We start from the raw sequence: 26,566 nt of genomic DNA on the forward strand, positions 1-26,566 counted from the left end.
TCAGTGTGCCTCCTCTTGTGAGACCAGACCGACGTTTAAAAATAAGGGTGATGGGTGACCACTTTCACTACACATAAGATTTTGACGTTGCAGGAAAGTGGATGTTGCATCATGTCAACGCCACATATTCCACACCCACTTCAATCACGGAATTTTTGTCATCAAAAGGCTTTCGTGTTGTTCCATAGCTCACCTGTTCTCCTTATCTGAGTCCTTGTAATTTTTTTCTTTTCCAGAAAATTAAAAATATCTTAAAAGGATGTTATTTTAGGACTTTCGAGTTCAAAATAATGTGACCAACTTGTTAATGGCCCTGCCTGTTAAAGCCTTTCAGCGCCGCTACAAAGACCGGGAACATCGACTTCGTCGATGTATAGCTGCCGAACGGAACTAATTTGAAGGGAACAATATGGTTATTTGAAAAATAAAAACTTTGGTAAATAAAAAATCGGTCTCATTACTTTTCTCACAAACTTCGTATTTGTCTGGGGTGTAGCATTCTGCAGAAGTGTAACATGGGCGATAAGCAGTTCAAACAGGCAGAGAATAGAACCTTTTGAAATGTTATGTTACAGAAAAATATGAACATTTGATTGGTAATGGAATCAGGATGAGGCACTGCATCGAACTGGGGGAAAATGTGGCAAAACCTAACTAAAAGAAGAGATCGGTGTACGAAACATCATGAGCCATCAAGCAAGTGTGATTACGGGGGGAAGTCTGGAGTGCAAACGTTTTAGAAGAAGATCAGCACTGGAATACAGTAACAAGATTTTGATGAATGACGATTGCAGTAATTTTGCTGAGATGAAAAGATTTGCACAGGATAGACTAGTATGCAGAGCTGCACAGATCAGTCTCTGGATTCAATGCCACAACAACAGCAACAACAATTGCAACAAAATAATTTGAGCCCTAACCATATATCCTGCTCAAAATAACCGTTTACCAGTTTCATCTTTGTTTACTCTCATGATACAACAAGAAAACGATGATTCACAGAAACAAACACAGTATCAGATATCGTTTGTTTCAGGCTGAATTTTTTTTTTTTTTAATGTGCATCAAGATGTTGGAGCTTACGACAAGCCAAGAACTATCTATGCATTGCTTCACGTTTGCAGGGCAGAGTTGCATTAACAGAAGCTCGAGGTAACTGTGAGTGAATTGTGGGTGAATTACTTGCAGGTCAGTCAAAACACATTAACTGTTTCACATTTCATACTTCAGTGCGAGATTCGAATTTTCCCAACAAAAGCATCGTCAGTCATGTTAAGCTGTAACATTTGCAGTACAAATTGTTTTGGTAAATACCTAGGTACAGATAGAAAGCAATTACTGTGTACGTAATAAATTATTTATTTATCTTGTACAGTCTACTCACCGTTTGTTAATTTTAATTTTACTTTAGCGTACTCATCCCTGTTTACAGACGACAAGTTTCAGTCCTGTAATCGGTGATCTTTCCGCTAGAAAACATTCTCGAAGCTCAAGAAATTCAGTTGTTTGTAAACAGTGATCTGGAATGTAGTCAGCTTAAGTACTGTCAGTTATCTTTTGTTTTTGGTGAATATGTGTTATGTCCTACAGTGAATAACTGTGTTTCTTGTGTTCGTGGGAGTGAAGATGCGCGTGTGGTGGTATATTTGTATGTTGACGAGCACTGCTCAACTTTTCTCTCCCTCTCTCTTTCACTTCTTAAAAAAAAAGAATTGGCAAAATAATGAGAGTTCGTAATGTAGTCTGTCCTGGTTAGACGTTGCTCCTATTTGAACACAGCAGTAATTGCCATCGTGATTGAGGTGCGTTTCTGTTTGGCAATGGATAAGTGCGTGTGGAACTTTTCATAATATTGGTTAAACTTCGGATCTTTTTACATTCCGATGTTCATTAAATTTATTAGTTTGTGGCTATGCTCACTAAATGGAGAATGGTTATTGTCATATATACAGGCTGTCATACGTGTGTCATTAACTTCACGTTTGAAATTTTCTAGTTGTTATGTGTGTACGCACGTCAGCTGAAGTGTTTAGTTTTTTTCTTACGCATTTGTTTGGGTGACACGTTTGTTATCTGTTTGACTTGTACGTCATAGAGAAGCCTTGTTTTCCGGAAAACGTTTCGTGCTCAGGGTGTCACTTAAGATTCGTAATTAATTCTCAGCTATTTTGATGAATTAATTGGCTTCCTCGTCGATATCTTATATTGATCACGTGAGTGGACCTGTCAGCGTTCGCTATTGGCTTTGTGGTGTGGTTGCTGCTATTCTGAATGTCTCTTTCGTTGCGCTGTCATTTGCTTTGGATTTTATATTTATTGTTTGTTATTTGCTTGCAGTATCTTCTTGCTACATGTTCCGTTCATAAGGATTGACTTCAATGAGTGGAGTTTGTGTAAAATGTCTTACTTGTAAACTGAAGGGGATCACTGTTGTCAGCTGCAGCGGGACATTAAGCGGAATCAGTAGCGACGAGCGAAAATGTGTACCGGACCGGGATTGATACAAAGTGTCTTATATTTGAGAGATTTCTACAAGTAATTTGGTATTCGATTTGTTACTGCAACTGTTGCTGTAGACTTCGTAATGATCGTTGTTCGTTTTTTCTTTTACGTAAACGTGCATAATGTCATTTATACTGCGTGAAGCATTTGTGAATTTGTGTTATTTTGAACCTTTCCTAATCTTGTTCCGGGTCAGTACAATATTCGTCTTGATGTGCTGATTACAGATTATTTTACCTCTATTGTAACTGATTTACTATTCCACTATCAGGCAGCCTGCTAAGTTCTTGATTTAGTTGTTGTCTTGTATTTACCTTTCGTGCAAATAAATCTCGACAGTTAACCGAAGAATTTAATGAAGCATGTCTGAAAATAGCGCTAAAACGAATCAAGTATTGTGTATCATTATTATTGTTATTATTTTAATGTCGTACCCCACACTCTGAAAGATGGCATTACTGTATGTTCCGTCACATTCCTCCATTTTCTTGCACTTATTCATTTCTGTTTATCTTGCTGATATTGCTTAAATTCTTCATATATTCCGAAGTTACAATTGATAATTCTTTGTTTTAATTGGTTTGTGTATCACTGTCCGTGTTTTATACGTCTGGAAGTCGCCTTGTTATACACTAATTGTATTTTATTTTATTGGTTTTGTTTATTAATATAAACAGTTATGTAGGAATGCTTTTCCAGTTTTTGTGTTAAAGTTTTTTTCCTGTTTCCTCCTTTTACATTTATTTATAGTTCAACTTCACATTGTTGACATTGCATTACCACCACACTGTCAAATACGTCATTCACTGCGAATTTGTGCTTCAACCTAGACGTGTAACTTCTATTCCAGTGGCGTTTATAAATATCGTAACATCTTTGGTGACAATAGTAATTGTCTGAATATGACCTTGTAAGCCGAAAACCGGTCAACACGATAAATTAATGCTGTAGAGCAAAAGCAAACTAGCGCTTTTCATTTCTTAAAAAATAAATTGTTCAGATCAAGAATGAACTCATAGAAACAGTTGATGAAAATATGTTTTTAAGATAGGTGAAAATCACGACTGAACAGGTGGCAAACGAGTTAAATAGAAGAGTAAAAATGACCGAGATGGCTTTCGATAAACTGCATACTTTCTATATCAACTTCCTTAGTCGTGATTGAGCATTTATAAAATAACGATCTGTTTCGATTACTCAAGCAAATGATCTTGAGATCTAAAATAGACGGAAAAGAAATTGTTCATATAAAGTTATACCTACTTGCATTACGTAGTGTCTTAACTCGTGACGGTGTGTAACTCGTCATATGTATTACAAACATGTATTGTATCACTAAAACTACTGTGTGTTGTACGATTAGGGCTACAGCCTTCCGGCTTCTTCCGGGCATGTCCAGCTGTTGGAGGATGCTTTTTTTAATGTCCGGCCGGCAATTTTTTTTTTTTTAAGAACATGTCAAATGGCTCTGAGCACTATGCGACTTAACTTCTGAGGTCATCAGTCACCTAGAACTTAGAACTAATTAAACCTAACTAACCTAAGGACATCACACACATCCATGCGCGATTCAAGATTCGAACCTGCGACCGTAGCGGACGCTCGGTTCCAGGCTGTAGCGCCCAGAACCGCACGGCCACTCCGGCCGGCCCTTTAGAACATGTCCAGCTTTTTGAGAACTAAGTTGCATTTCATCATCATACGAATTTCAGTATAGCGTCATTGGAATGAATTATAAGCTGCACACACTTGGATACTTATTTTTCACGAGGTTCCCTACCAATGATGCAATTGTTTGGAGACATTGCATTCATAGTGGAAGTATACGATATTTCCATACGAGACATCATAGTTTGAGGTTTCACTGTCTCCTTGCTATTGCACGAGACAGTGAGAGTCAGAATAACTCTCATTTACGTATATTAACGTACCACATCTCGACACGCGAAGTCGAAACATAAGATCTCTAAAGTTGCTCCTCAGAAATGGTGAAATACTCATTCTCACTAAATCTGCACCGTTCATTGAAAATCCGTTCTAGAGAGAACTTTTCCTTGCTAAAGATTTAAATTCCTCCATGTTCTGTTTTATGTTTGTTGTGGAACGCTTATTTTCTGCAGTGTGAGTACCAAATGCAGTTTTATTTTGGGAATAAGTACACTCTTTCAAACTTATTATAAATGGACATCCGATTTGACCTACGTAATACCGATAACAATCAGTGTAGTTCATCTTATACACACACGTCTTATACACATAAGGAACTTGTCACGTTCGGGTCCAATTTTATGGCGAAGACGTAATCTCAAAGTATATTTGTTTGCAAATCAGTTGTAGAGTTTGACTTTTCTTGAAACGTTGCCCAATTTTTTGTGATATTTTGTCATTATACCTCAAATGCATCTACTTTGTTTTAGATTTTTTGTTTCTATTGGCGACAGATTTACCTATCACGACCGATTTCGTTTCTTAATTTTTCTGTAAGTGCTGGTAACATTGGTGGTTTTATAACTGCTCGCTGTATCCCTTTCGTTATTTATTTCGCTTTGTTGTAGTGGTAAGGGTATTAGACAGTGTACCATAGAGTTGAAAAATGCTCTTTTATAACTTTGAGGATGACATGAATGGGCATTTATTATCACGTCATTATGGGTTGATTTTCTGTTCAAAAATGGTACAAATGGCTCTGAGCACTATGGGACTCAACACCTGAGGTCGTCAGTTCCCTAGAACCTAGAACTACTTAAACCTAACTAACCTAAGGACATCACACACGTCCATGCCCGAGGCAGGATTCGAACCTGCGACCGTAGCGGTCGCGCGGTTCCAGACTGTAGCACCTAGAACCGCTCGGCCACTCCGGCCGGCGATTTTCTGTAAAATTATAATTGCGCATTTCATAAATTAGACTATGTCAAATCTTATAGAAATATGGATAGACTTCTCAAACCAAATTTTATGATACATCTGAATCGATAAGTTTACCTTCACTCTGTACAGCCGGTTTTGTCTTATGACAGTTTTATACTTTGACAGTTATATAATTTCAGTGTGAAAGTAACTAAAAATTGATAATTTACTCAGTGGCCAAACGAGAGATACTAGTGGGAAAGATTGGGAGACACAGAAAAAAAATTCCTGAGGGAACAGACTGGACTGGAAGAAGTAGTTACAGTTATAATCAAAATGAAATGAAGCTGGACAGGATATGTAGCGGAGCGAATGAATGGCACATGAGCGAAAGAACTTCTGTGCGTATTGTAACAGACTAAAAAACACTGAGGCGACGGCCTTCGAGAGAGGACAGTAGGTGGCATTGGGAAACGTGTAGAAGCAACATACAATATTTGCTTGTGGCTGATGAACTAATGCGGAGAGGAAACCGTTATTGTTTCATGGCGCTAATCTGCTAGATAACAGGTACTACAGGAGGACTTAATCCAGCAGTCAATTTCAGATGGCTCATAACATATCATATACATATAAAGCATGAAGAAAAATTCCTACCCTTGCGGGTGGCATGCAGTTCCTCATCCAAGTTCAAGATAAAAGTGTATCTAGCAAAACCTAGTCCGACTAATAGGTTTAAAAGAAAAGCGATTAAAAAACTACTATCTGGAAACGCTGTAACTGAGTGCAGCGTGGCCCAGAACAGGTAACATGGACTCTGCACTGAGCCAGAGCTATCCCATTAGCTACCTGACACTGTAACTCAGCGTGTTCGGTCAGAAAGTCGGCTGGTCTCTGTAATAAAATAACTGAGTGAAGGGATCAACAACGAACTTCAATGGATGTCATGTGACGTCCGCTACGATCAAATACAATGAACAAAAATGCAAAAAAAAAAGGTAGCTCAGTGAGACAAAGCAATGCCGGCGGGAATGATGTGCAAAACGCGCTGGTGTTCGAGACGCGTTCACACCAAACATTATTTTTCTTTTCAGTTAAAGCATCAAATTGCATCCAGTTCACATCTCCACAATACAGTATCTTGTGTATTTCTTCCTGTCACTGTTAATTTCATTTAAACATTTAGACGTAATGTGAATTTCTTTTAGACTTAAACGATCGCTTTGTTTCGCCAGTGACACAAATTAAGCCAACAGACAATAACAATGAATATAGTAACATCGCCCGTATCCAGTGAGGTACCAAAAACTCAACAGGTAGGGTACACTAGATTTCACACGTTATGCTGCGTACAATAATTCCATTCTGTTGGTCTGACGTAGAGGCTTATCGTCCCAGAGCCAGTACTTATAGGCACGAATAACGTTCACTTTAGAGAAGATGTTCACAGCAAGCACCTTGAATCTGCAAACACTTCGTCACTCGCTGGATCATACTTTGCTGCATCCTACGCAACACACGTGATCCACCATTGCCGAAGCGGCATGCCCGCGAGCTATTAGGTCGTGTAAATCAGTGAGTGGAGTAATATGAACTTGTTCCTTTAAGTGTCCCCGCAAACAAAAATGTAGCGGATTAAGGGTCTGGGGAACGTAAAGTCAAAACATTGGACCTTCATGACCAATCAATGTCCCCGTAAACACTTCGTTTAAATAGTTACGCACATTCATTTCAGAGTATGGCTGTGCACCATCATGCTGAAACCATAGCTGTCGCCGAACACCAAATGAAAGGTTTTCTAAGGCGCCAGACAATGTATTGCGAAGAAACGTACGATACAGGGGCGTATTCAACATTTCTGGCAATAGGTAAGGGCCAAAGTACTCCTCACAAGATTCGAACCCACACGCTTATGCCAAGGCATGTCTGAAAGCCACGTTCACAGGTGAAATGTGGGCTGTATACCGATTAAAAATGGATGTTGCGGAGGTTGAAAATACCTCCACGAGTGAAGCTATACTCTTCAGTTCGTGTCACGTTATTTCTAAAATGTTCGATATCGTCTGCTTGGTGCAAAATTCATTCTCAAAGCTGTGCTCGTCGAATGCGGTTTTCTATCCGCTGGTGTTGAGTTAACCTGCAGTGATGTGGATGCAGTTCTTCATCGTACAACATTTGAACAGCCAGTCTTTGAGATATCTATAATGGCCTTGCAGTACCACGGGTACTTCGCAAAGATGAGTCGTGAACAGTTTCAAGAATCGCGTCCTCTGTAGAGTACGTCTGCTGCTTGAACGACCTCTGTTCATTATTTGAGGAAGGCATTGCTCCAGGCAAGGAAAAATATTCTCATCAGGATGGCTCTTTTGAGGGTGCAGCATACGCACGAGCAGCAGCAGAAGCCTGGTTGTCGGATCCACCCAACACCAAAAGCATATCGATGTATACATCGTTTGTGTACTCCATTGGTAGCTTCCCTGCATGAAGCTAACAGGACCAGTTATGATCGTGGACTGCTCGGTTAGTAGACAAATGTATGCAGGTCAATGGATTCCACTGTCGTGTGACAAACAGTGTCCTGCTTGTAAACGACGAGAACAAAAAACGGACGTCTGAAAAATAAAAAAGGAACTTGACGAGGATTGGAACCATTGCTCCATCGTAGATGTGGATTTGAGATCCTTGCAGTCTACTTAGCGCGCTACTAAGATTCCTACGGTAATGCGGCGTGATACACATTCCTTTGTACATTTCGATGCTCTCCGCGATGTGACAATGTCGCCAGCTGCTCGTTTTCATAAATGTGTTATCAAAAGTCTGATAGATTAAGTTTTATAATCATCTTGGGGTTAAAGCTCTTTTTTCGTGTTTGTTTTAACGGTACGTATGATTTTGGATAGGGTCCGCCTTTAGCAGAACACAATTTTGTGTGACAGTGGCAGTGACATTGCCAACTCAACATATAGTATTTAACAGTGATGAAGATGAGGAAAAAGAAAACGTGTAAGTGGTTGCAAATGACAAACTGTGGAACAAAACAGTCACTGTAGAAACACAACACATCAGCAAAACCACACCATGTGGTAAAAAGATGAGAAATAAAAGCCCACTGAAGATGCTGCAGCTGCAGTGAAATATGTTTGGGTTGAAAACCAAAATTGTGTTTTGCTAAAGACGGACCCTATCCAAAAACATACGTATAAACTTTTATGTTGAATCTGCATAACAAATTGCATGTCGACCCCCAAGTGTGGTAGGTTTTCTTCACCCTGCATATCATTATTGGAATAAATAGTGTTGGTACACATACAACAACGTGAAATTTAATACCGAAACCCAAACAGGGCTAAATCCTCGACTTAAGTTTCATGGCAGCACTGTTTTTGAAGTCCACGTACTCAATGATCGGAGACAAAGTCAGGCGCTATCCAGTGCGCTAAGAGTGAGATGGCAGCGCAGTTGTTCCCATTTTGACACACTAAAACCAGTAGACTATACATCGGAAGTATTACTCCGTCTCTGGAGTGATTGAGTTGAGTATATTCTCAAGAGAGTATTTTGTTGGTGTCATCATGGTTGACATTCGGAAGTAATAAGTGTTGGTGCGAACCACTGCCGGAAAATAGCCTGCACATGTCGAACGGAAGTGAAGGGCGCGTCAAAAGAGTGCCATTATCTGGCAGACAGATTGCCAATAAACAAAACTAATAACCTTACAAGAGAGGACACAAGCAAAAGGTTCGTGATTTAGGCAAAAAGTATGATTATCAACGGCTGTGCATCCTATTTTATACTCCTAGCAAGGTTAGGTTCAATTCCGCCTCCGCCCATCCAGATTTCTTCAGCAGTTCTTTAAAGGTCTTAAGCCCTAATCTTCCTTCTTTCCTTCACACTACTCCTTTTCTTGCCGGACAAAATACTTGAGGAAAATTTCTTTCCCCGCCGTGCGACGAACTGCGTTAAGAGTGGTAACGGATTTATGGACGTCGGTCCGATGTGATGTTTAGCTTGCCAGGAATTCAGTCTATCAGAACTGATTCCATCAGTATGAATTACAACCGTCCACTGTCAAGTTGAGAAGTTATCATTCTGAAACACAGCTCGTAACACAGAAGTTCCTTGGTGTTGTTTACAGCATTACCCGGCTTCCTGGCTTTGTGAAATTGCAACCTCGTCGCCTCTTTGCGCAGACGAGCCTTTATGAGTGGTCAGGGTCAACAGGCACGGTCTTGCAACCTTGGGTCTTCATTTCCTGTCGCGGGGGCCCGGTCGTCACCCTGCAACGATCCGAGCAACATGCTTCCTGTGCGGCATTGCCGCCAAGGATAAAGGAACCGAAAGTTTTCAACATAGCCAGTCCAGGTTACAGGTCCTACCAGCTCAATACAGTGCTATGGAAACAACTACTTAAGACAGGCTGTAGGAGGCCCTGCGCTATAATGTAAACAACAGTCATGCTGAGCGTGCATGCCCATTCCAATCTTTAACGGAACACAATCGGGAACTTCTCAAAGACACCGTATTAGGTGATTGTCAAGCTTTTCTTTTTGAATTTGTTTCACATTAGAAACGAAACCATGCAACCATTCTAAGCTTTAGCGTTATGACCTTCCTCTCAAAGAGCCGGCACGGATTCGAGAAAACATTCATGTAAACATTCACGTAAACATCATGTAAACAATAGATTCAATTGAACGGATGTATTCCATGTTCATAGATTTCCGAAATGAGTTAGACACTGTATCATGCAGTCGACTACCAGCCAAGAGACCATGAGATGGAGAATTCTGTAAGTAAGTGATTGGCTCGATGACTATGTGACCAACAGAAGCCAGTGCTTCATACTGGACGTTAAATGTTATACAGAAACGAAAGTGAGATCATATGCTGATTTAAATAAAATTAGATATTATTTTGGTATTGATTATTTTTATTTCAGTTTAATTTTGTTGAGTTTTTGAACTTGCTCTTTAATAATTACAGCTGGAGGTTCAGTTTATTTGAGTTCTTATCATTCTAATTTTTCTTTTTTTACGGTTTTAATTTTAATAATTATGCTCTATTGTTCATTTGCTAGATTAAGTCTTCTTTCTTTTTATAATTTTTTATGGGCTAATCCAAGAAACAGAAAGACCCCCTAATGTTCTCAGTAATCACATTCGATTTATCAAATAGGATCAGCAGCATTATAAAATACTTCACCGACACTACTGTCGTCTACAGGAAAGTGTCATCGTTAGGCGATAATGAGGAAATGCAGAGAGAGACTTGGACAAACTTTCCACTTTACGCATTGATTCGTAGTTATCTTTAAATGTGAATAATGTTAGACGATGCCTACGAAATAAAGAAAAGAACCCGACAGTATCCGAATATCTTGACCACATCGTGTAATTGTTTGTGGTACCACTAAGAAGCAATACGAAGCGGGACGATCAAGTAAAAACCAGAATGTAGGGAAGGCGACTGTTTAGAGTTGGTACACAATGAATTGTGGAAGGTCGTTGTAGCAAATTAATTTATTGATGGTCGTTTCGATACAGCTGTGGTAAGAAAAAGAAACGCAATACAAAAGATGCCTCAGGAAAAATACATGCTGCCGGGGATAGCAGTCTCCATCAACATTTACAATGAAGTAAAAAACCAAGCCATACAAAAGTGGGAACATAAGGTACTGAAAAATAGCTGTCATACATGTGGACCCATGTGCCAAACTGACCCTACACAGAGAAAAGTAATGGTAATGAAAACAATTGCTGTCAACAAATGTCGTTGTTAGTAACCATACAGACAATCATTGGCTTTCAAAGAACATTGCCAATGGGAAGCATACAATGAAAACATCGATTGCATACTAAATGAGTCTGAAAGCCATGGAGTAAATCACGCAGACGTAATATTTTAGAAAACGCGAATTACGTAAGGTACTCACTGAAAATAAGTACAACAAAATATAAAAACTTCATGCGGAAAGTTAGCTTTAAAATTACACTGAAGCACCAAAGAAACTGGTACAGGCATGCTTATTCAAATACAAAGCTATGTAAACGGGCAGAATACGGCGGATTGGTCGACAACGTCTAAATAAGACAACACGTGTCTGGCACAGTTGTTAGATCGGTTACTGCTGCTACAATGGCAGGTTATCAAGATTTAAGTGAGTTTGAATGTGGTGTTGGCGCACGAGCGATGGGACACATTATCTCCGAGGTAGTGATAAAGTGGGGATTTTCCCGCAGGACCATTTTACAAGTGTAACGTGAATATCAGGAATCGGATATCGCTGTGGCCGGAAAAAGATCCTGCAAGAACGGGACTAACGTTCAACGTGACAGAAGTGCAACCCTTCCACAAATTGCAATATATTTCAGCAAGTGTCAGCGTGCGAACTATTCAACGAAACATCATCGATATGGGCTTACGGTGCCGAAGGCCCACTCGTGTACCCTCGATGACAGCCTCGACTGGTCCGTCAATATCGCAATGGACTGTTGAAGACTGGAAACATGTTGTCTGGTCGCACGAGTCTCGTTTCAAATTGTATCGATCGGATGGACGTGTTTGGGTATGGAGACAATCTCATGAATTCATGGACCCTGCATGTCAGCAGGGGACTGTTCAAGCTGGTGGAGGCTCTGTAATGGTGTGGAGTGTGCGCAGTTGGAGTGTACATAAGCATCCTGCCTAATCACCTGCATCCATTCATGTCCATTGTGCATTCCGACGGACTTGTACAATTCCAGCGGGATAATGTTAATTTGTCCGAATTGAAGGGCTCCAAGCAGATCAGGGCATATTGTTTAGACACAAACAGCACGTGACCTACTATCTATTTTTATCCTACAGCACGAATGAATTGTTGTTAAGTTTTTAATTTATTACTGTTACTATAATTTACTTTCTCTTTTATTATTTCATAGAAATGACTGGCAAATCTTTAACCACTTAAGGCATATGAAGCATTGCTACGTCACTTCGTAAAAATATTTCCAGATTAAGTTTGGTGCCATTCTGCAATACAACGGATGTCCGGCGACTACAGAGAGAAATTACCGTGTAGACTAGGAGAGGGCAACTGGGACATTGTCTCAGCAGTGCTGTAACAATTCTTACGCTCTTTGCGGTGGCATTGTTGTTAAAATACCACTGACCGCTTTTCCCATTTTCTAAAATAACACAATGTTTCAAACCAATGAAATTTTTACAAATAAAAATTACTCCTTATTTAAAATGTTTGTTTAAAAAACGAAAAAATTTTAGTACTCTTGCTATGACTAATTCATATTTCGGTACTTTACTCGGTTATTAGTAAAAAATACAAAAAAACGAGTTATAACCGAGACGAAAGAAATACCGAAAAATACCGGTTATTCGGAACTAAATACCGGTATCGGGTTTTCCATCCCTAGCAGCAAGGGTATGAACGCAAAGCCCAAAACGTCCAGGGCAGAATTAAGACGAAGACTGTTGATGTTTTAAAAAATATCGTGTTCTGATATATCGATATTCAAAGACAGCATTACCTGCTTTCGATATATTGGAGGAACGCATCGATATATCGGTGTATTACGAATTAAATATAGACGTACCAACTATAAAAATATCGGTTGCACATTGTAAATATACTGCCGGCTTTAGAGTTTTATACTTAAGTATTGATTTATTATTAGATATTCTGTTCATCACCACTTTGGTAGCAATGGTAACTGCATGCAAATGGCATAATAAAACGTGTCCAGTGGGTCCATCGCTCGGTTTCATCATTCATCGGATTTGTCCGGAACATTTCATGTAGAGTTCCCTGTTTTTTCGTTTCTGCCAACGCCAATGACATGCTTGTTGTAGTGTCAAAACTGTGCGGCGAAGCTAGAAGTTGCAGCTTTTGTTGGCATTGCCGTGTGCCGATTACGTCAGCATTTCCCCTCACACGTCTCTGCCCACCGTAAAGACCAATCTTCTCAAAAATGGTTCGAATGGCTCTGAGCACTATGGGACTTAACATCGGAGGTCATCAGTCCCCTAGAACTTGGAACTACTTAAACCTAACTAACCTAAGGACATCACACACATCCATGACCGAGGCAGGATTCGAACCTGCGACCGTAACAGTCGCGCGGTTCCACACTGAAGCGCCTAGAACCGCTCGGCCACCGCGGCCGGCCCAATCTCCTCGTTTAGGTTTTTGTTCATCAGTTTCAGCAATTGTTTTTGAAAAATATCGACATGAAGAAATTGCACACTAGTTAACGTTAAATATTTTTTTTTAATGACAAATGGTGTGCTCTTTCTTCGCATCGGAAATCTTGGTATTCCATTCATACCGATGCCCCCTCCCCCGACCCCCTCCCACAGTGCAATCTGACTTCTTGTCTAGTGCCACATGTACTTGCCTCAAACAGTCAAAGTGGAAGATTGAACGTGCTGGCAGCTCCAAAAGTAATAAGATTTCTTGACACAGCGATAGTAAAATTATGCTCTACTACAATTTGAAAAGAATACCTTCAAACATTTACCGAAATTTGTGAAAAAAATATTATAAAACAAAAATATCGGCTCCTTGATATTGCTATTTTGATACTGATATATCGGGGAAAATATAACGCGCACATCGACAATGTTTGGGAAAGGCATCGACGCATCGATATTATATCAACAGTCCTACGTGGGGCACAACGCGGAAAACACAGCTGCTGTCTTCCTTCCATAAACTCTCGTTTTACACTCCACATGCCAACATGGCGACATCTGTTTTAATTCTTTCGATCAGCCCAAAGACTCTTTCTTCCACCCCAGGCGACGGCTCATGCTCGGAATGGAGATGTTCTCGGCGTAGGAGTCACTAGCGCAATCGGCACTCACGTTTTGAGGCACGCACAGCAAAAATTTCCGCGTGACTCGCGCCCGATAACGGCGAAGAGCGTGTAATCTGGAGCCCCGCAGATGGCTTATCTGCGCCATTCAGTCAGCGCCGCGGAGCCCTCGACCAGTGCGGATCGTACCGTGGGAACGTCGCACGCCGCGCCACGCGCCTTATCTGTCACCTCGCATCCGCCTGACACCGCTCTGACGTCACTCTTATTTATAACGATTCCTTCAAGGGCGGCCGATGGCGATGGGCTGCCAGTGTCACACCGACCCTGCCCGCAGGTGGATGGCTAACTGCTGTCGCCGGGGGCGTTCAGCGCCTCGCGCTCCGATACAATTACTTCAACAACACTGGCGAAAAAAAAAATCGCAGAAATAGTGATAAATTCGAAGAGGCTCTCAGAGTTTCTCGAAGAAATTGATGATTTCCAAGTATCTGGTTTCGAAGTTGAGTAAATGTCATTTTGCTTTCACGATAGTTCGACAACATCTATGCTCGCCTCCTACTCATTTTGTTGCTCTCCTTCTGTACTTCACCCAAGCTGTAGCGCTGTAACGATGGTGTGCTGGAACCGTAAAGGGATTGAAGTACTCTCATAGAAATTTAAGATCAACCAAAAGTGCATGCCAAAGCTTAAAAAAATGTAAGAAAAATTTAAGACAGTTAACGTCTTAATCGACTAATCCGTGAGTAGAGAGAGATTTAAACAAATTGCACATCAGTTTCAATGCTTTATTTACATTAACCTTATGTCCATGCTAACGCGAATGGGAACTTCCATTGTGGAGGAGGCGTGCTGCTGTAGTCCGTGCAGTTGTGCAAAGCTAGTGAGTCAGGGTGGCGTAGTGAGCAGGAGGCGAATGGGAACTTCCATTGTGGAGGAGGCGTGCTGCTGTAGTCCGTGCAGTTGTGCAAAGCTAGTGAGTCAGGGTGGCGTAGTGAGCAGGAGTCCTGGATTCGAATCCTGGCCTTGGTACAAATTTCCATTCGTCGCTTCATTTTGTTTACACGGGGTGTAAATTTTAAGTTGACAAACCAGGATAACTCGAAAAATAAGCTTCACACGAAAAAATGTGTAGAATACAAAGTTGATTATTTTCGAGGGGAGACATCTGCTGGTGCTAAAATTAGCCCTCCACCCCAGCCCCAGGGGGTGGGGCGGGAGGTAACTTCAAAATTTCAAATGGGAACTCCCACTTTTTATCGCAGAATCAGATCCTACAAAAAAACAAAAAATACGTGCATTTTGTCTTAAACATTTATTTCGATTCTTGGTAGTCGGCGCTGTAATTCAGTAAAATCTATGTTCCTATTTTTGCTTGGAAAATGGTTACGGATAAATAAAAAATGAGCTCACTCGTTAGTATATAGGATGTTTGGTTAGCTAGTCAGATGATTTGTTTGAGTGGCCTCATGATTACGAAACAAACAAAACTTATCCGAATCTGCGGAAAAAATTAATACAGTATTTGGGTCAACATTTGTAAAACTCTAATTCCTCCCTCTCAAACCCCACCCTATGGGGAGAGAGGGAGAGTTTTAGTTTTAGCGAATCAAAATTTACGAAATAAATAAGTATTTTTTATTTATAGATTGGTTTGGAACTTGTACGGGCGCTGATTACCACGATGTTAGCGCCCAACAAACCAACATCATCATCATCATCATCATCATCATCATCATCCAATAAACACATACGCCAGCCGCTCTGCCCATATTGTTTCATCTCCTAACATGAGAATGTATGGAGTTTTATGACCTTCCTGCAAAAGCTCAGTTTACAGCAGTTTCTCTTAAGGGGCTCCGGAACGCCCTATACTTGCAATGTTAAAATAACGCTTATAAATTACATCTTTCCTGACAAAGTATTTGAGGTAGGAAGTTGAACATTTTACAGATTATTTATTGGAATATGGGCTACAACTTAACACAGGGATTTTACAAAATTTTAGTTCAGTTATTAAAGATGATTTTTTTTCAATTGTAATGAAAATTCACAACATTTTTTTGCAATTTTTTATTTATATATTCAAAAATATATAGTTTTTTGGAAAAAGGCTGTGTTAAATTATGCAGAAGGTGCTGTGTAACATTTACTGAAAGTTTGAAACAAATATGTTTGGAAGATCCTTAGAAAACATGTAATTAGTATGAGAAAATAAAAGTTTTGGGAATCGAGCGACAAAGATTGGATTAACTTTTTAGTGCATTCCAGGTCCATAGGATGGATTATCTTCATCCTCTGCAAACTCCTCCTCCAGCTTCCTCTTGTTCCTCCTCCTGTTTACTCTTGCTTGTATTTCTAGACTCTTTACAGCCCTGTCTGCAGCCCGAAGGCGTTCCTTGTCTAAGGCAAGCATCGCTCGTTGTTGTGTTCGTAGATTTTGCTACCATTTTCTTCAGTTGCAGTTACTGCAATACTGTTCCAAAAGGTGGTCATGTATGAACACTTATCACATTTCAGTTGTATTTCACTAGCAAGTCCTACGTGCTTTATTATGGAGAGTTCCAGACCAACTTCACTACAATGAATACATCTTACACAGTTTGAAAAAATTCCTTTGAGAACCGACATATCAAATATTTCATTCACATCCGATTCGCCCATAAAACATTCATAGTTTTCACTCATTGAACCAAGCTTCTTCTGTGAAGTATTTTCTTTCCCACTTTGACTGCTATGGGCAGGTGTACTTGAGAGGTTAGGTTCACTCACTTGGTTATCGTCTTTATTGTTTACAGTAATAACACATACCTTTGGCTTTCCAACATTTCTCCTTTTCTTAAAAGCCTTCAGAGGATTTCTAATAACTTTACTTTTACTCATTATTATACTTCAACAAAACAGAGACTCAAGAAACAGAATTAATTACGAATATTTTCGAGATAACGACAGAGTAAATAAACATGAAACAATCGACAATCACACCAGCGATATATATTGAACCATCACAGGTTAGCCACAACACATACTTTATCTCACATCACTAAAATGTACCTGATGAGCACGGACGTTAATAATAACACCATTAGACAGCAGTTTACCAGCGCCACAGTGGGTCACGCCCATGTAGAACACATTTCAAAAAAAATTTAAAAATAGTTGTAGTCTTCGGAATTGAATAAATTATATACCTATTAAAAGGTAATAGTCTGCAGATTCAGAAAACGCAAAAAAGTAAAAATTGAACTTTTCATGATTTTGAGCCTTTCCGGAGCCCCTTAAATGGCTTCTTCCACCCACTTTCTGTCGTCCGGCCGCCTTCGTGACAGACCGCCGCCTAGCCCACGTAAATTATTTTGCGAACCGACGCCCTCCTGTCTAACCCTTAGCGGAAGAAGAAGAGAGCTTCGGCCAGAAGACCCTCTGCAGGTAAGATCAAATGAACGTTGCTTACCACAATCACTCACATGGCCAGGCCGCCGCACTCAGCATTTATGGCTCCCCAATTCATCTCTCTCACTGTTCTCCATCACCTCCAGCATGGCCCCTCAGATACAATTTCTCTACAGGTTACACATGCAGTTATAAGAACATTCTGCCCACAATTCTCCCTTGTAAAAATGTCATAAACCACACACATCAAATGCAGTACTGGGGAACACCAAGATCGTGACATAAATTATGGGCGTCAATCTAACTAACAATGTTGTTAAAGTGAGAGAGGGGCGAACCACCTCTAAAGGTGAACGCTCGCGTAAAGTGGGAAGCAGGGTTCAAGTCCGGAACTGACACAAATTTTCACTGTTGTCATTCCATTACACAGCCGAAGGTGCTTCAGATTCACAACTGCGAATACATTTCCTATAATAATGTGCTCGTAGCTGTTGCTACGTGGTGTGACGTATTATATGACGTGGGTGTGCAAAGCACGTGGAGTGTGTGAGACCCACTCAGACCTGGTCTGTCATTGTCAGGGCAATAATTCATTCACAAAAAGTATAAAGTAGCGTATATGTGTCTGATGTGTCGACATAACATGCATTTAACTGCTTGTAGCCCTCAGAAACGGACTGCTTAGCAGGCAAGTTAGAGGTCTCTAACCTCAGTTTTCACCCTTTAGCAGTGACTATTCGTAATGGCCAAACAGTGGTTGAATCATCGGTTAAAACGTGATTTATGAGCAGCGAAAGTTGGATTCAAAAAGTTTGCTTTTATTTACTTATTTTCTTTCATATTTTGATTTTACGTATAGTACCTTGAAACGTTTGACGCCTAATCTGAGGGAATCTTAGAATTTTTGAATCTTTGTTCGACGTCTACGTTTATTACTAGAACTAATAGCACTAAAAACAGAAAATCGGTTATTTTAGAAATAGATTATTTTAAGCAGGTTCGATAATTAGGTTAAACTCGAGATGAAAATAACCGAAAACCGGTTGTTTCTGCGATAACCTGCATCCCTAGTCCCAGCACATGCGTCGCGGGTGAAACAGGAGCGGCGGAAAGTGACAGTAGCACACACCTTTACACCACACGTTACAGTTTTCCTTCGTTTTTTTTCTTACCCTCTGTCAATACAAGCCGGCCGAGGTGGCCGAGCGGTTCTAGGCGCTACAGTCTGGAACCGCGCGACCCACTGCGGTCGCAGGTTCGAATCCTGCTTCGGGCATGGATGTGTGTGATATCCTTAGGTTAGTTAGGTTTAAGTAGTTCTAAGTTCTAGGGGATTGATGACCTCAGAAGTTAAGTCCCATAGTGCTCAGAGCCATTTGAACCATTTTTTTTTTTTGTTAATACAATGAAAGCATGAACAGCGAGCGCATATTCATCGCTGGGAGACAAGATGACAAAGCATTAGGGACACTAACTGCCATGTGTTCAACTCAAGTTGTCTGGACCATTCTGTTTGTCCGACCGTCGGTCTTCCGATGGACTATTCAGGCGAAACTGACAGGCTTGCGGGAAAGTGTATAAGAGGGCCCTCAACCGACGCGGAAGAGAGAGCTAGATTGTCTGCGTAGTCTGAATAATGCTACATACACCGGGGTGACAAAAGTCATGGGCACCTCATAATATCGATAATACCGTGTCGGACCTCTTTTGCCCGGCGTGGTGCAGGGTGGCAGTGACAGTGGCTGTGGCAACTCAATATACAGTGTTTGACAGTGACGAAGATGAGGAAAAAGAAAACGTAAGTGAAACATAACGTAAATAGACACACACACACACACACACATAGAATTAATTAATTTCAGGCATAGCACTCACTCCGTCTTCAGTTGAGGATGCGGATAGGAGTGGCAAGTGGTCAGCACACCGCTCTCCCAGTCGTTAAAATGGTATTCCTGACCGAAGCCGCTACTATTCAGTCGAGTAGCTCCTCAATTGGCATCACGAGGCTGAGTGCACCCCGAAAAATGGCGATAGCGCATGGCGGCCTGGATGGTCACCCATCCAAGTGCCGACCACGCCCGACAGCCCTTAACTTCGGGGATCTCACGGGAACCAGTGTAGCCACTGCGGCAAGGCCGTTGCCAATTTCAGTCATAGAAATAACAATTTTCAAATCATAATTTTGGCTTAAACAATTTATCTACTTTAAGTTGTAAGTGGTTGCAGATGACAAACTGTGGAACAAGACAGTCACTGTAGAAACACGTCAGAAAAAACACACCATGTGGTAAAAAGGTATGAATTCATATTTTTATGTGTTTTTTCAAATATCTGTCATTACGATTTAAAAACTAGTAGTTAGATGTGTACAAACAGTAAAGAACACTCTTTATCTTTAACAGCCATAAAATAAAAGCCCACTGAAGATGCTGCAACTGCAGCGAAACATGTTTGGATTAAAAAACAAAATTGTGTTTTGCTAAAGGCGGACCTATCCAAAAACATACGTAAGTCGTTGGAAGTCCCCTACAAAAATTTAGATCCGTGCTATGGCCGTCCATAACTGCGAAAGTGTTGCCGGTGGAGCATGTTGTACACGAACTGACCTCTCGATTATGTCACATAAATGTTGGATGGGATTCCTGTCGGGCGCTCTGGGTTGCCAAATCTTCCTCTCGAATTGGAAATTTGGAAATTTGTGGTAAGGCCTATCGGACAAAACTGCTGAGGTCATCGGTCCCTAGGCTTACACACTAATTACACTAACTTACGCTAAGGACAACACACACACCCATGCCCGAGGGAGGACTCGACCCTCCGACGGCGGGAGCCGCACACCGTAACAAGACGCCTCGGACCGCACAGCTAGCCCGCGCGGCTCTCTCTAACTGTCTGTGGTCAGAGGTAATGCATGAAATTTGGTATCCTCGGCACACTCTTCACACTGTGGATATTGAAACCAATCGCAAATTGATTGTGGCCCATTTATAGGGCGCATTGTCATCCATAAAACTTCCGTAGTTGTTTGGGAACATGAAATCCATGAAATGCAGCAAATGGTCTCCAAGTAGCCAAACATATGCCTTACCATTTCCACTCAATGAAGGGCACCCAATCCATTCCATGTTAGCACCATTATGGAACCGCCACCACCATGCACAGTGCCTTGTTGACAACTTGAGTCCATGTCTTCCTGGAGTCTACCCCACACACGAACTCTACCGTCAGCTCTTACCAACTGAAATCGGGACCCATCTGACCAGGCCACGGTTTTCCAATAATCTAGGGTCCAACCGATATGGTCATGAGCCCAGAAGAGGCGCTGCAGCAATGTCGTGCTGTTAGCAAAGGCACTCGCGTCGGTCATCTGCTACCATAGCCCATTAACGCCAGATTTAGTCAAACTATCCGTACTGATACGTTCGTCGTATATCCCATATTGATTTCTGCGGGTACTTCAGGCGTTATTGCTTGTCTGTTAGCGCTGATAACTCTACCAAGCGAGAAACTTAACATCAGGATTGATGGTCACGAAATCAATGAAGTTAAGGAATTCTGCTACCTAGGCAGTAAAATAACCAATGACGGACGGAGCAAGGAGGACATCAAAAACAGACTCGCTATGGCAAAAAAGGCATTTCTGGCCAAGAGAAGTCTACTAATATCAAATACCGGCCTTAATTTGAAAAAGAAATTTCTGAGGATGTACGTCTGGAGTACAGCATTGTATGGTAGTGAAACATGGACTGTGGGAAAACCGGAACAGAAGAGAATCGAAGCATTTGAGATGTGGTGCTATAGACGAATGTTGAAAATTAGGTGGACTGATAAGGTAAGGAATGAGGAGGTTCTACGAAGAATCGGAGGGGAAAGGAATATGTGGAAAACACTAATAAGGAGAAGGGACAGGATGATAGGACATCTGCTAAGACATGAGGGAATGACTTCCATGGTACTAGAGGGAGCTGTAGAAGGCAAAAACTGTAGAGGAAGACAGAGATTGGAATACGTCAAGCAAATAATTGAGGACGTAGGTTGCAAGTGCTACTCTGAGATGAAGAGGTTAGCACAGGAAAGGAATTCGTGGCGGGCCGCATCAAACCAGTCAGTAGACTGATGACCAAAATAAAACTCTACCAAACGTGGCTGCTCTCAGTCGTTAAGTGAAGATTATCGGCCACTGCGTTGTCCGTTGTGAGAGGTAATGCTTGAAATTTGGTTTTCTCGGCACACTCTTGACACTGTGGGTCTCGGAATACTGAATTCGTAACGATTTCCGAAATGGAATGTCCCATGCGTCCGCGTTCAAACTCCATTATTCTCCCCTCGTGTGGCCATGATCATGCCGGAAACCTTTTCACATGAAACATCTGGGTATGAATGACAGCTCCGCCGATGCGTTGCCCTTTCGTACCCTGTGTACGTGGTACTACCTCCATCTGTATATGTTCATATCGCTGTCTCATGACTTTTGTCTCCTCACTGTATAGCTGCTACAGCGCTACGTATTACTAGACTGCAAATACAGCCCAACTGAGGGAAATAATCTAGAATTAGACGAGTATGTAAATGGCAATGAATAACAAAAAACTTCCTAATAAGAATAAACTCTCTAATTAAAACATTTAAGGGCATATACCTCACAAGTGGTAACCGAACAAAGTGGCGTAGTAGTTATACATTCCCATTTGGAAGGAGAAGAGTTCAAAATTCTTGTCTGGACATCCGGATATTGTATTAAGGCATAGGCTGTTCTCGGTTCGGTCAGTGAAAAAGGGCCGACTGATCTCCTGCCTTCCCATAGCGGGAACGAAAAGAGATGTTGATGATAATGACTAAATTTTGTTTTATTATGTTGGTGTATGTTGCACAAAAATGGCTCTGAGCACTATGGGACTTAACTTCTGAGGTCATCAGTCCCCTAGAACTTATCACTACTTAAACCTAACCAACCTAAGGACATCACACACATCCATGCCCGAGGCAGGATTCGAACCTGCAACCGCAGCGGTTGTATGTTGCACAGTAGTACAGTAGTGTCGTCAAGTGTCAACTTCATCTACGGAATTGTTTTACTTATACTGTTTTTTAAAGCAGTCATGCTCTGAGTATTACGTTAAAACTATACCGAAAGCATGTGTCATTAAAAACAAATTGTTTTGGATAGTTTGCTGAACGTAGAAATTGATCCAAGACGAGAAATAACAAGCCACATTCTGAACTCCTTATGGCGATCGTAGAGCTTCTTTGTATTTCATACTGGAGATTAGTATATTTCAGTAACTAGATTACGAAAACACTCACATCTAAGAGTATAGATAGTAAAAGACACAAGAAAACACACACAACGGATAGACAACGGCAAAAAGTGACACAAAAGAAAAATCGTATGCAGCTATTAATAACATTAAAGTGTGACATTCGTTCATTCACGTTAAAGCAGTAGTGCTTACAGCAGAATAAATCTCTGTAGGTATAGAATGAAGAACATATTTGAAATAATGTAGTTTGAAACAAATGCCTGGAATGGAAATTTGAATATAGTGTAACATGTGAACAGTGGAACCAACATGAATACGTAGACATTCATTCAGTCAACTTGAAAGCACATGTATTACAAAATGCTGTTTGTATACAGCGTTTAAAACAGAGGTACTTTCAAAAACCTGAATGAACGTGTTGGCAAACTTTACTGATGTAGATCTTTCCGGCAGTTCGAAGTTTAACGTGGTCGTTGAACGATGACGTCCAACGTAGTCTGGTACTAGATGGTGATGACGACGGAGTAAGATGACCATAAACAGTCAAGTATTTACGAGGTCCTTCATGAGACGAGTATAATCGGTTTGGTAATTCTAGTACTGTAATGTCTACTTTCGCTGGATACGTGCTGGCTGGAAGCAATCGCTATCGTCCGTACGTTGGCATTTTCAACATACATTTCCACCACATGAAACGATTATTCTGGTCACTCTCGCTTTTAGTGCTTGTACCGTCAAATTAACCTCCAGAACATTTTACGGAAGTCAGTGTGTTTCTTTCGCGCGTGATACACCAGCGAGTTTCATGGAGCAACACAATTCATATCTGCGTCCTCATTTATTGTTATAATACCAGTTAACTAACGATATTTTGCGGCGCTCTCTCCCTCGCATAACAGTTTCACGTACATATTATACCATGCTAGATCCCGCTGCTTCGCTCGCGTAGACTATGGTTTGCACAGATGTTTTTGTTTTTGTTTAATCGAATTTTTTTGTTGTTCACAAACTGCAACTGCTTCTAAACTTTTCACGTTAACTAAGGCTATAGAAGCATGGGCTTTTCCTAATATACTCCTGACCAAAAGGCGATTCGGGTAGCTGGAGTCTAACGTTTTGTTAACCATGCGTTGTGCGTTCTTATGGTGATATTTCCATAGAAAGTTCCATCCCCTGACACATATTTCTTTACATCCAACCGAGAGATGGAATAACAATTTTCACGGCTCTAGCTTTAAAATTTCTTTTTATAATAATGGAAAATTTTCTTAAAAATGTTCGTACTATATTTCCAACTCTTACGGGTTGAATTTCCGGAAACAGTGAAACACATATTTTTTTTAAATTTATAACAGTAAAGCCAAATACAGAATTTCATAGATGTAACTTTAAACCCCCCCCATGAACCATGGACCTTGTCGTTGGTGGGGAGGCTTGCGTGCCTCAACGATACAGATAGCCGTACCGTAGGTGCAACCACAACGGAGGGGTATCTGTTGAGAGGCCAGACAAACGTGTGGTTCCTGAAGAGGGGCAGCAGCCTTTTCAGTAGTTGCAGGGGCAACAGTCTGGATGATTGACTGATCTAGCCCTGTAACACTAACCAAAACGGCCTTGCTGTTTTGGTACTGCGAATGGCTGAAAGCAAGGGGAAACTACAGCCGTAATTTTTCCCGAGGGTATGCAGCTTTACTGTATGGCATGGAGAGCTGCATCAAACCAGTCTCAGGACTGAAGACCACAACAACAACATCTACTTTAAAATGCTGTAGTAGTTCTTAAATTATTTTCAAATAAAACCTTCACCCACTATTTTAACCCGTTGGTTGAATTTCCAAAAATGCTGAAAAATCTTTTTTATTTCTGACTGAGAAACTAATAAACAGCTTTCGTAGTTCTAGCTTCAAAACTGTCTTCATAGCGACATATTTTCAAAAAGCCTTTCATTCCCTATTTCACCCCTTAGTAGTGGAATTCAAAAATCTCTTCCTAAATAATGGCTACAATATAATATCTACACCCTCTCCAGATTTCAAGTTTCTATCCTTAGTGATTTGAGCTGGGCGATGATGAGTCAGTGAAACAATCTGGTCCTTTTCACCCTCTGAGGGACCGTATTTCCAAAAATACTGAAAAACGTATTTTTTAATTTGTAACCGAGAAGTCAAGTATCAATTTTCATAGACATAGCTTTAAAAATACTTTAACAATTCTTTAATAATGGTTTATTTTAAAAGAAAATTTCACCCACGATTTCAGCCTCATAAGGGTTAAATTTCCAAATATGCTGGAACACATATTCCTTCATTTCTGTCCGAGAAACCACATACCAATTTTCGTAGGACTAACTTCAAATTTGCCTTAATTACGAGATATTTTCATAAAACCTTTCATCCACTATTTCACCCCTTGTGGTGGAATTTCGAAAAATCCTTTCTTAAACAACGCCTACAGCGTCATATGAACACCCTCTCCAAATTTCAAACTTCTGCCCTTAGAGGCTTGAGCTGGCCGCTGACGAGTCACTCAGTCAGGAAATTGCCTTTTATGTAAATAGATTTAGAGTGAGTTTCACAAAAATCTACATGAAAAGGAAAGGCTTTACACCAGAGACGAAACATGCTATTAATAACGAATATAATGTGCAGCATAATGAAAACTATTGCATACGTACGTACCACTACCAAACAACACAATACACTATGCTTATATCGTGACACTGTACTGCGGTAGTAAAAAACGACAAGAAAAAAATTATACCACTTAGTAGCAGAAAGGTGTTCAAGACACTTTCTAGTCCAAACCTTAACTCTGCCAATGCTCAGACACTGATACTTACGCAGGAACAGGACGGTTAAAGAAATTTGCAAAACAATGATTGATTCAGTATCTTACTACCAGTGAATACAGTACTTTCTTTGTTGGAGCTATTCAAAATACAGATCATCAGGTGAAATAAGTGGATAAATCCGTAAATGGTCACGCTAAATTTTCATCGCCGTGCCCAAGAATCAAACAAGATTGGTGTACATCAGTGCATCGCTCCTCGTTTAGAAAGCATTATAGTGTCCTAATGTTATCGGGGCTTAAGCTGGAGGATGAAGTCGCAAGCGATCTATAACTAAGTTGGCAACAGCGACAGTGTGCACCACGAGTCTATGTGACTGTTTGATAACTTAAAAAAACGTATGAGTTAAAAGACTGTTTCCATTTGCGAAAAGGAAAGCAGAAATGTCCTCACGTCACCTTCGGTAATTCACTTCTGTGGAATATTTGGGTTCTAGACAATACTGTGCAAAGGTAGACTCGGTGGATTTTTATGTAACTTGCAGTGTCTATGACGACGAAACTACCATATAATCTTGTATTTTGCGTATGCCCCCCATTTTATTTCTGTAATTTGGCCTTTGAGCTTTTATCACTTAACCTTGACTTTTTTGTTAGTTGAGAGATTCTGCTACACGTCAATATCTCACTATCAATTGCGCATACAGCTCTGATCTGCTGTTTAATATAGACACAACGTAACTGGAGTAACAATCCGAAAGATTTACGCTGTAATGAACGATTTACATCAAAGCAAACTGGAAGAAACACAGATCTTTTCTTTTTTTCTGGCTAAGTTCAGAGTCGTCCTGAATAAATAAATTCGGTTCGTACATAAACAGTTGTTCACGAAAATAATAACGTTACAAATTGTAGTGTATTTCCCTGGACGTCTGAGATAACATTTGTCCGCAGCCCATCCGC

The sequence above is a fragment of the Schistocerca piceifrons genome, chromosome 3, assembly GCF_021461385.2.
Source record: "Schistocerca piceifrons isolate TAMUIC-IGC-003096 chromosome 3, iqSchPice1.1, whole genome shotgun sequence".
In the NCBI taxonomy this organism is placed as follows: Eukaryota; Metazoa; Arthropoda; class Insecta; order Orthoptera; family Acrididae; genus Schistocerca; species Schistocerca piceifrons.